The 10,503-nt window shown below is 43.1% G+C and overlaps 2 pseudogenes; both read right to left on the bottom strand.

The window, feature by feature from the left end:
- The window catches only part of LOC103608365, a 24,853-nt pseudogene extending 21,490 nt beyond the window's left edge, over positions 1-3,363 (bottom strand).
- Positions 3,364-3,862: 499 nt separating this feature from the next.
- LOC103608364 lies at positions 3,863-9,905 on the bottom strand (annotated as a pseudogene).
- Positions 9,906-10,503: the final 598 nt, after the last annotated feature.

Below are 10,503 nucleotides of genomic sequence, written 5' to 3'. Positions count from 1 at the left end.
AGGAAGGAAGGAAGGAAGGAAGGAAGGAAGGAAGGAAGGAAGGAAGGAAGGAAGGAAGGAAGGAAGGAAAGAGGAACAATAATAATAATGTTAAATTTCAGATGGAGAGCACTGACTTGTGGTTATGAGAGGCAGGAAGGGGATGGGGTTTAGTGAGTGGTTGGTTAGTGGATAGAAAAAAGTATGTCCTGTGTGTGCACATCTGAGCTAGGCCTCTGTGATTAACATTCATTTGCTGCTTGCCATCCACTGGCTGGAAGCGGGGAGATAGAACGTCATGGGGAGATAGAACGTCCTCATCACAAACAAATGATTCTGTTTTGTGATGATGAATGTGCTAATTACCCTGATGTGATCATCACACACTGTGCACATGTATTGCTATTCAACTCTGTATCCCACAAAAATGTAAAATCTAAATGTCTTAACTGCATGAATTTATTAATTGGACATATTGAAAGGAACATATGATCATGAGGACACCATGATCTATGAATACCATTTTGAGATTTGAACTCTACAATGACGGTGACTGGGAGGGGTCTTGATATTTGTGCTAGTTTCATTTTTTCCACACATGGATATCCAGATTTCCCAGCACCATTTCTTGAAGAGGCTGTCGTCTCCCCTCATAAAGTTCTTGTGATATTACTGAAGATCAGTTGGCTGTAAACATGTGGGTTGGTTTCCAAGCCCTCTATTCAGTTCCATTAATCCATGTGTCTGCTTTTAAGCCATTACTATGCTGTTCTGGTAGCCATGACTTTGTAGGATAATTTGAAGAGCTGCTGGGGGACACAACAGCATCAGGACAATTAAATTCTAGGGGAAAATTTAATCAAATAGGTGAAAATATGTATACTGAAAACTCTAAAGCATTGATGAAAAAATAATGCAAATGATGGAAAAAAAACTGTGTTCACAGATTTGAAGAATTAATGTAATTATGAGTTTTATACTATGCCAAGCATTAAACACAATCTTTATCAAAATCCCACTGCTATTTTTTACACATAAATGAAAAGAAATTCTAAAATATGTTTTAAACTGCACAAGGCCTCAAATAACCAAAGCAGTTCTGAACTCAACAACATAGCTGATGTCCATCCATGATTTTTACATTACAAAAAAAGAATATAAGGTCTTCTACTGAACCTTTTTGTGATTATAAGAGTATAAATCATGTTCAACGTTACTGGAAAATATTGGTTTTAGCTTTTTGGCTTGTTTAGACAACAGTAATCATAATTGGCTGCAAACTGCAAGTCCTGACTCCCCTGCTGGTAACTGTCATTCCAATGTCAACCTGGGTTTCTTAGTCCTTGAAGCACAGTTCAGGCATGACCCCTTGCACACCTCTCAGGAGGCAGCCTGGAGCCTTGACTGTGATCTGCACCCACATTCATTCTCACAGCCTGTGCTTTGTGGGTCCCCTTCAGCTCCACACCTGCAGGTCAGGAGGTGACCAGGTCTCCCTGCAGATGCAGCAGCTTCCTCTCCACCTGCCCCTCTCCCTGCTGCTCTCTCCACTGGCTGCTTCCTAGGGGGTTCCCTTTCTGTCTTTATTTCCACCAAGGCAGAGTTTTCACTGTTGCTGGTGTATGAGTTCAGCAGGGATGGAGAACTCCAGATTCTCACACCACCAGGACGTGCTGGGAGGGAAAGGCCTGCTGCCTGATGGTTGGCACTTATGGTGTCCTGTGGACACAGCAAAAACAATTCCGATTCACAGGGACTGCGGTCATCACCTTTCTACCTTCTAGAATGTGATATATAAAGATATTTCATAACCCTTCAACAGAAGGATAAAATGATGAATTAAAAAGGGGAAAGGAATGGAATACACCTTAAAAGTGAATAAGATAAATATCTGAAGAGCAAATGAAAAGATCGTCAATGTCATCAGTTATCAGGAAAATACAAATAAAAACACAAGGTAGCACTTCAGATCCCTAAGGTGGCCCCATTTTTTAAAGGAAAAGAACAAGTATCCTCATGGATATGTAGACACTGGAAAAATTACAGGGAGCTGGTGTTCAGGCAAAATGGTAGAACTACTGCGGCCACGATTCTGGCAGTTAAGTAAACAGTTTAATGCAGAATTGCGACATGACCCAGTAATTCCACTCCTATTTATATGCCAAGATAACTGAAAAGAGGTGCCCGCAAGAAATTTCCATGAATGTTCACTATTCACAGTAGCTAAAAAGTGAATAATTCAAAACTGTCATTGATGTGTTGATAAACAAATGTGGTAAATTGATAGAATTGGGAAGTGTTCACCTATAAAAATGAATGATGTACTGACACATGCGACAAGAAGAATGAACTTTGAAAACATCACACCTCGTAAAAGAAGCAGACACAAAAGACCACATATTATATAATTCCATTTTTATGAAATATGCAGAATAGGTGAATCCATAGAGACAGAAATTATATTAGTGGCTTCTAGGGGCATTCAGAGAGAGGAGTTAAAATTGACTGTTTGTAGGATGTGAGGTTTACTTTTGAGGCAATGAAAATGTTCTGTAACTAGACACTGGCGATAGCTAACACACCGTGTGAAAATATTGTGTCACTGAACTGTACAGTTTAAAATGGTTAAAATGGCAAATGCAATGTTATGCAAATTGTGCCATCACATGCCATTAAAAAATATTAAATTCAACTCCTCTTTTACATTAATTGTTTTAAGGTAACAGAAACCACATTTTAAAGGAAACTACAAAGCAAATGAAGAAAAAAAATAAGAGTTCCTGAGAAAGACTTCTATTGAGCAAGGACTGAAAGGAAACCCTGTTTATCTTCTGCACCTGCTCTTCAGTGGAAATTCTGTACTAAGTGTGCACTGAGCTCCTCCTACCGCCAAGTCCACTCCTGTCTTCCAGCAGAGGTTTGTTTGTATCTGGGCTTGAACTGAATTCCCCTCCCTGTATTTCTTGCTCAATAGTTCAGGGTCGTGTCCTGGGATCTCAGGCCACTCACAGTTAAATAAGGTTGGCTCTTGGAGGTTTCCCTCATGATGCCGACTTGGGATTTAAGAGTTGTGCTTCCACACACCTCATATCACACTGACCCAACTCCAGCCCCCTTTCTGGAGGCTGGTGGATCCAGTGCCCATCATAGCTGGTTAAATAGAATCCAGAAATAGTGCAAGTGAGGAACAGGTTCTGTGAGGGCTTCACCAGGCACAGTCCTGTTTCCTGCAGCTGCAACTTGGATGATAAACCTAGGGATAAGGAGCATCACCATCAGTCAAACACAATGGAAACCCCATGCCCAAGTCCCTTTCCAGAAGTCCCAGAGACACTCACAGCAGGGAGCGGCCTCCATGCAGAGGAGCAGCCCCAGGACCTCCATGCTCTGATGAAGGGCTCCTGGTGGAAGGAGACTGGGGTTGCTTCTCCCAGGGCTGGGCATTCAGCCTGACACTGGGGTCTGCTTTGCATGAGGGAGGTCCTTGAGGTTATAAGTGGGGGAGCAGAGAGGAGGGTGTCTACCTACCCTTCCCTTGTGCTGAATGTTTTACCTTTTGCTGCTGAAAGGAAATTTGGAGACAGGACTTCAAAGACTCTTCTTTGCCTCACTGCCTGGTCATCATCCGGTCTCCAGAAAAATATTAAGAGAACTGAAGATGGAGAATGCATAGTTTGACATCACAGAACATGTAGAAATGTTTCAAATGATTTCTGGTTCAAGGAGAAGTCCGTGACCTTTTGACCTTCACGTGCTCCATTCCCATGTCTGGTCTTTGAAACTGAAGGTCAGACAGTGGCCTCAGTCTCTCTGCACACAAATCCCTTATGTGTGACTTCAATGAAACAGTTGTGCTTCTGGAGAATCTTGGAGTTGGTTCCCTTCAGAACAGCCAGACTTTCCTCAGATAGACAGACTTGAGTATGTGCATTTGTGGGGGGTGTTTGTGTGTATTTTTGGGGAGAGATAGAGAGACAGAGAGACCTCTACTACATCCTACTTCTCAGAGACAGTTACCAAAGCAAACATATAGACACGAAATTCCCTCCACTTTTGGAACAACCACATGAGATTAGAAATATTACCATGGAAATTTCTAGAAAACTCCATCTTCCTCAGTCTCATTCACAAATCCTCTGTTCATACTCCTGCCCCAGCACTTCCAACGTCAGCCTTGACTGTCACATCAGACTCAGTCTTGAGTTTCATGATCTCATCACTTGCTTCCAGTCACAGGTGACTCCTTGGTGGCGTTTTCTCAAGTGCAGCTCCTCCTGCATCTGCAGACCAGTGAGATGGACACGCTCTATGTCCTGCCTCCCTTTACCCAATGTACTCTGGTGATTCATGTCCAGTATGATGACTATATACCATCCCATTCACCTGGGACTCAATGGATCACAGCAGCTCTGAATGTCAATTGGGCATATGGTGCCAGTGTCAGGGTTCTGGTACATTTCTACTGTTTGGTGATGACACTGCATGACCCACGGCTTCTGTCTTTGGGATTCTTGTCCCACCCTTTTTGGAACACTTACTTTCTCAATTTGAAATTGTTTGTGTTTGCAGTTGATTATTTCTTTTAGTCCTTTTTATTTAAATTGAACTAGAAGAAGTTATAAGTTGTGAAATTGTATTAAAATATATGTCCAAATTGCTCACTTCTGATGGTGCAATTCATGCAGCAGACAGTCCTAGCTTATCACAATAAAAACAATGACTTTGAAATGGAGAAGATGTACAGATAAAAAACAGGGACTATACATTACATCTGTGTAAATCATAAGATTCCACATAAGAAAATGGTAAAGTGATTGGAGTAAATGACCTGTTTTCTCAGAGTGTGGCATATAAGAAAAATTTAGATTCAAGTGTAGAATGGTGGAGTAGGTGTAAAGGCAAAGATTTGCTCATTGAAAAGGAAGATAAGATTTGTGCATTGAAAAGGAAAAGGCAGAAACCTACACAGAAAAAAGAAAACAAACAAACAAACAAAAAACAAACAATGACAAAAAACATTCTCACTCACAGACTTGCTCTGCACCTGCCCCAGGAGCTGGGCCCTGTGGGCAGAGGGTCAGTTGTGCCACTCCAGAGCAGGCCTGTGTCACCTTCTAGGGTTCTTCCTGCTTTCCCCAGACCAATGTTGTAGAGATTTTCCCCTATGTTTCACTCTAATAGTGCCATAGTTTCAGGACTCAAATGTAACTTTTATTCCACCTTGAGTTGATTTTTTTGTAAGGGTGCAATTTCATTCTTTTGCATGTGGACATGCAATTTCCCAACAAAATTTTTGAAGAGATTTTGCTCTTCTCCTTGTGTGTTCTTGGCACTTTTGTTAAAAATCAGTTGAACATAAATGTTTTGTTTTATTTCTGTGCTCTCTGCACTATGTGTCTGCATGTCTATGTATATGTCATCACCAAACTGCTTTGATTATTTTAGCTTTATAATAGATTCTGAACCATGATTAACTCAGAGTTATCTATGGGATGCACAGGTGGTTCAAAAGAAGCAAGAAAATAGGGCCGGCCCGGTGGTGCACTGCTACAGTGCGCCGGTTGGGAGCACAATGGTGCTCCCGCCGAGGGTTCGGATCCCACATACAGACCGGCTGCTCACTGGCTGAGCAAGGTGCGGGCGCAACACCGAGGGTTGCGATCCCGTTGCCGGTCCCGGTCCGGTACGGGCGCGACACTGAGGGTTGCGATCCGTTGTCGGTCATGAAAAAAGACAAAAAGGAAAAAAAAAAGAAGCAAGAAAATAAATATGATAAATGCCATTACAGAATGAAGGGGGTAAAGCCTATAATCATCTCAACAGAGGCAGAAAAAGGATTTGACATCCTTCAACATCTTTTTAATAACAACAATTTAAACAAATTAGAGATAGACGTATTATCCTTCACTATATTAATGTTGATATATGACAATCCCACAGCTAATGGCAAGGTTAACAGTGAAAGTTTACATTTGTTAAACATGGTCAGAATAAGACAATAAAACCTTCTCTCACCACTTATTTTTAACATAAAACTGGAAGTCTAGACAGAGCATTAAGGTAATAAAACTAAATAAATGGCAACCACTTATGAAAGGATAATAAAAATTGTATGTTTGCTGACAAAATGATCTCATATATAAAAACCCTAAAGACTCAACCTGTTAACTGTGAGAACCAATAAACATACTTAGAAATACTGCATCATACAAAATCAGCACACAGAAAGCAGTAGTTTTTCTATACACTAACATTGAACTATCTAAAAATACATCAGTAAAACAATTCTATTTACAATAGGAACAGAAAAAAAATAATTAAATTCCTGGGAACAAATTTAACCAAATTACTTAAAGATTTGAATTTGAAAACTCTAAAGCATTGATTAAAAACTTGTAAGTAAAGGGCAGACACAAAAGTGCAGATCCAGGAAGCCACAGAGCAGCAAACAGGATGAATAAAAGCAAAATAAATGAAGTTCACACACACATGCACACACGCACATATGTACACGTACACACACACACACATATGTACACACACACACACCACACACACACACACACACACACACACACATAGACACCCATGACCAAGGTGTTAAGTGTTATAAAATTACATGTTCAGAACATACATAATGTGGTTAGGCTCAGAAACGCTTACAAATAAAATGATAAAGGTAAGAATTACAGAGGATTTCTCATATGAATCGAAACCAACAAAAATTGAGAGATTTGAAATGTTTAAAGTTTTGGAAGCTGCAACCACCACCACCTGGGACTCTCAATTCAGCTGACTGATCCTCCAAGAGTGACGGAGACCACCAACTCCTCGTATCCACCTTCCATCCAGAAAGGAATGAATATTTGATATAAATTGAATAGCACAGCAAGTATAGCCAATAATAATAGATTATATATTTCAAAATAGCAAAGAGTGAATTCCAAATGTCTCACCACAAAAACAAAATGAGGTAATAAATACGTTGATCACTTTGACCTAATTATTCCACATTATATACATTTATCAAAGCAACACATAGTTCCCCATAATTGAATACATTTATGATGTGCCATTTAAGAAAACATTAATAAAAAATGTGAAGGAGAAATAGCCTCTCTCAGACCACACATTGGTGAAGGATCAAGGCGTCCCTCAGATTCATGAACGAGGTGAGCACAGCTGCAAGCACAACTTCTACTCGACACCTTCAATGTGACAAGTGGATGTAAACAAGCAACAATCATGAGGACACACACACAGTCCTTGACCTTCAGGTGCGACATAAGGGGTCTGGCTTCAGGTCTCGCACGTAAGAAGCTTGGACGCCATCACTCCCATCCAGACAACAAGAAAATGACTGAACAGACTGAAAATCAGTATCTCTTCTTACATATCTAAAAGAAGTGACGTTACAGGGTACACTACTGTCCCCAAATTGAAGATGTAGTCAGGAAGACACAGACGGTCACAGCTTGTCTGATCAGAAACTCATGAGCAGAAGCCTCTGTGTGGTCTAGGATGGGGGAAGATAAACCAGAGCTGTAGGGGAAGGATTGCTGGAGACTCAGGGTGGGAAATCTGAGAGTTAGGTACATCCCAGGGGGACGGGCTTAGAGATCCCAACCTTTTAAACCCCACCTCAGCGGTGCGATGAGGTTCTCAATGAAAATATCATAAAAGAATCCTCCTGCTCCCTGCAGAGAAAGGGGGAAGGAGCCATTGTGAGATTCACCAGAGCAGGACGCTCTGCAGAAAGTCAACCTCAGGAGAAACTAATTTATCTGATCCCAAGAGGTTATTACTTCTTCAGAGCATAACTGACCACAGAGAAGAGAAACACCCAACTCTATCCCGTTCCCTGAGAGCCTTCCAGTCTCACCTAAGGGCATCATGAAGAGAGAAGCAGCTGTGAAAATCACAGCCAGGACACGGCTCCCTAAAGGACAGACTCATCACAGGACTGTGCAGAGCTTCCCCTACCACCCACATTACCCACACCTTACACGCAACGTTCTGATCTGACAAGGTGTGACCCTCTGTGTCTTCCTGACTGCATCTTCAATTTGGGGATAGGAGTTCACCCTGTGACTTCACTTCTTTTACAGATGTAAGAAGAGTTACTGATGTTCTGTGTACTAACAGGGAAAAACTACAACACCACATGTACCTTAGACACTATTTAAGAAGTCTCTGAAAACCTAGTCCACAGAGGAGACACAAATAAGGACACCGGGGACATTTTATCCAGTCCATAGCTTGCCTTGTCATCCTCTTTATAGTGACTTTTGCAGAGACAGAGTTTCTAATTAATGGCTCCAGCCTGTCGATGTTTCTTCCCTGCATTGTGCTGTTGTCTCACCTGCATTGTATGTGGTATTTTCTCTTTTTATGAAACATTCATCAGCCATGGGTGCCTGCTCAGCACCACATGAGGTCCCTACCTTCGATGATCAGCCTCATTACTGAGCCCCTCATCTGCACCTGCACACGAGGTGACTTGGTAAGAATTGAGCAGGGCTCTTGACTCATGGAGCGGAGTGTCTAGGGACAACAGATCTAGTGAGAATTTAAACAATGGTAGACAGAGGATGGTATTAGGGCAAGTGTCCATGATGTCTGTGGGACAGCAGAGAGTGTGCAGGGAACAGGGCTCTGTCCAGCTGGTTCTCAATATCCACAGGGAATCGCCCCACAGAACCTGAGATACACAACTTAGGACACAGTTCCCAGGGCTGCTTTGAGAGGCCACACCCAGAATGCAACCCAGCAGGGCTCTGGTGGATATTTCTCTCTGTGCTTGTGACCCTGATACCTCCACATAGAAGTGGAAGAGCTGTGTCTGGTCCTCAGGCAGCAGCTTCTCCATCCAGGACACTGGAGGATGGACAGAGAGTGGGACAAATACTGAACATCAGTGTCCACAGTGTGGATGAGGATCCAGAGGACAAACTGCCCCAGGGAGGACAAGGACCCCGTGGACAGAGTTCCTGAGGGATGATCATAACCATGTGGCAGCACGTGTGCATGACTGAGGGAAAGGATACTTAGGGACACTGTGCGCCTGGACTGAGCTAACCTTTAGGGAAAAATATTGTTGATCAGATGAACATAAGAAACCTTACAATGATTTGTATGTCAGGAAAGAGAACAGGTCATATTCAAACCTGAGAAAAGAAATGTCCCAGTGAATGGAAACACCTTATCTGCAAATGAGGAAAGTTATTTCACTCTGTGTTGCCTGCAGTGAGAACATGGTAATTAGAGTCGCAAAGAACAAAGCAGGAAATGACCCTGAGGGGCATCAGAAGTCAGCAGAGCAGAGGAAACCTCAGATCCCAAGAGGAGCCCCCCATCCCCTCTCTGCACCTGCTCCATGGGGCACAGGAGCTGGGTGGGCCTTGAGCGCCCCCTGCAGCCCAGTCCCCTCCTTCATCCTGCAGAGAGGTTTGTGTCTGGGCTCACGCGGAATTCCTGTCACTGTGTCTCTCGCACAGTAATACACGCCTGTGTCCTCGTCGGTCACAGAGCTCAGCTGCAGGGAGAACTGGTTCTTGGACGTGTTTCTGGTGATGGAGGTGCGGCTCTTGAGCGACGGGTTATAATATGTGCTTCCACCATAACTAATGTATCCCATCCACTCAAGGCTCTTCTCCGTGGGCTGGCGGATCCAGCCCCAACCATAACCACTGGTTGTGATGGAGAATCCAGAGACGGTTCAGGTGAGGGAGAGGGTCTGTGAGGGCTTCACCAGTCCTGGGCCCGACACCTGCAGCTGCACCTCGGACAGGACACCTGGGGACAAGGAGAATCAGAACCTGTCAGTCACATGCAGTCACAACCATACCATAGACACATGTGTGACATCTGAGACACTCACCTTGGGAAGCTGTCACCAGGCAAAGGAGAAGACCCCACAGTCTCATCTTCAATTAGATCTCAACTCTGCCCTCCCCAGAGACCTTAGCCCTGTCTGAGGACAGACCTGTGAGCTTCCACTGCCCAAGTGTCTGCATTTACCCAGGAGCTTGAAGGAAAATTTGCATGTGGGAGAGCTCTGTCCTTATAAGTGGTGAGGAACTGAGGTGGGAACTTCTGCATTTTTGACGTGCCTATATTCTATTATTTTCCTAAAATTACTTGACATATAATTATCAAATGTGAAAGAACACTCCAAAATGTGGCCCCAGATTTCTTAGCCCAGATCTACCTTCCTTCTACCTTCTCTTGTGCCTTGTCTTGGTCCCAGCCCAACTTTACCCACAAACTGAGGCTCTGGGTCATGCTTTTACAGCTGTGATCACAACACAACCCCTGCTTTCTTTCCCTGTACCCTCTCCTGTCATGTGGTTCTCATCACACATGAGAGCTTGTTACATTGTTACATTGTTGTTGTTCCATGAGTTCCAGGCCTGCCTTGAGCTCCGTCCACCATGTGATACAAGAAACAGCACGTAGGAACCCACAGGGACTCTGCAAAATACAGCAACCTGTACATGACTCAGGAAACTGATTCTCACTGTT

Source organism: Galeopterus variegatus, unplaced genomic scaffold, assembly GCF_000696425.1.
Source record: "Galeopterus variegatus unplaced genomic scaffold, G_variegatus-3.0.2 Scaffold8343, whole genome shotgun sequence".
NCBI classification, from domain to species: Eukaryota; Metazoa; Chordata; class Mammalia; order Dermoptera; family Cynocephalidae; genus Galeopterus; species Galeopterus variegatus.
The sequence above is the reverse complement of the archived record's forward strand: the minus strand, read 5'-3'. Positions and strand labels throughout refer to the sequence as shown.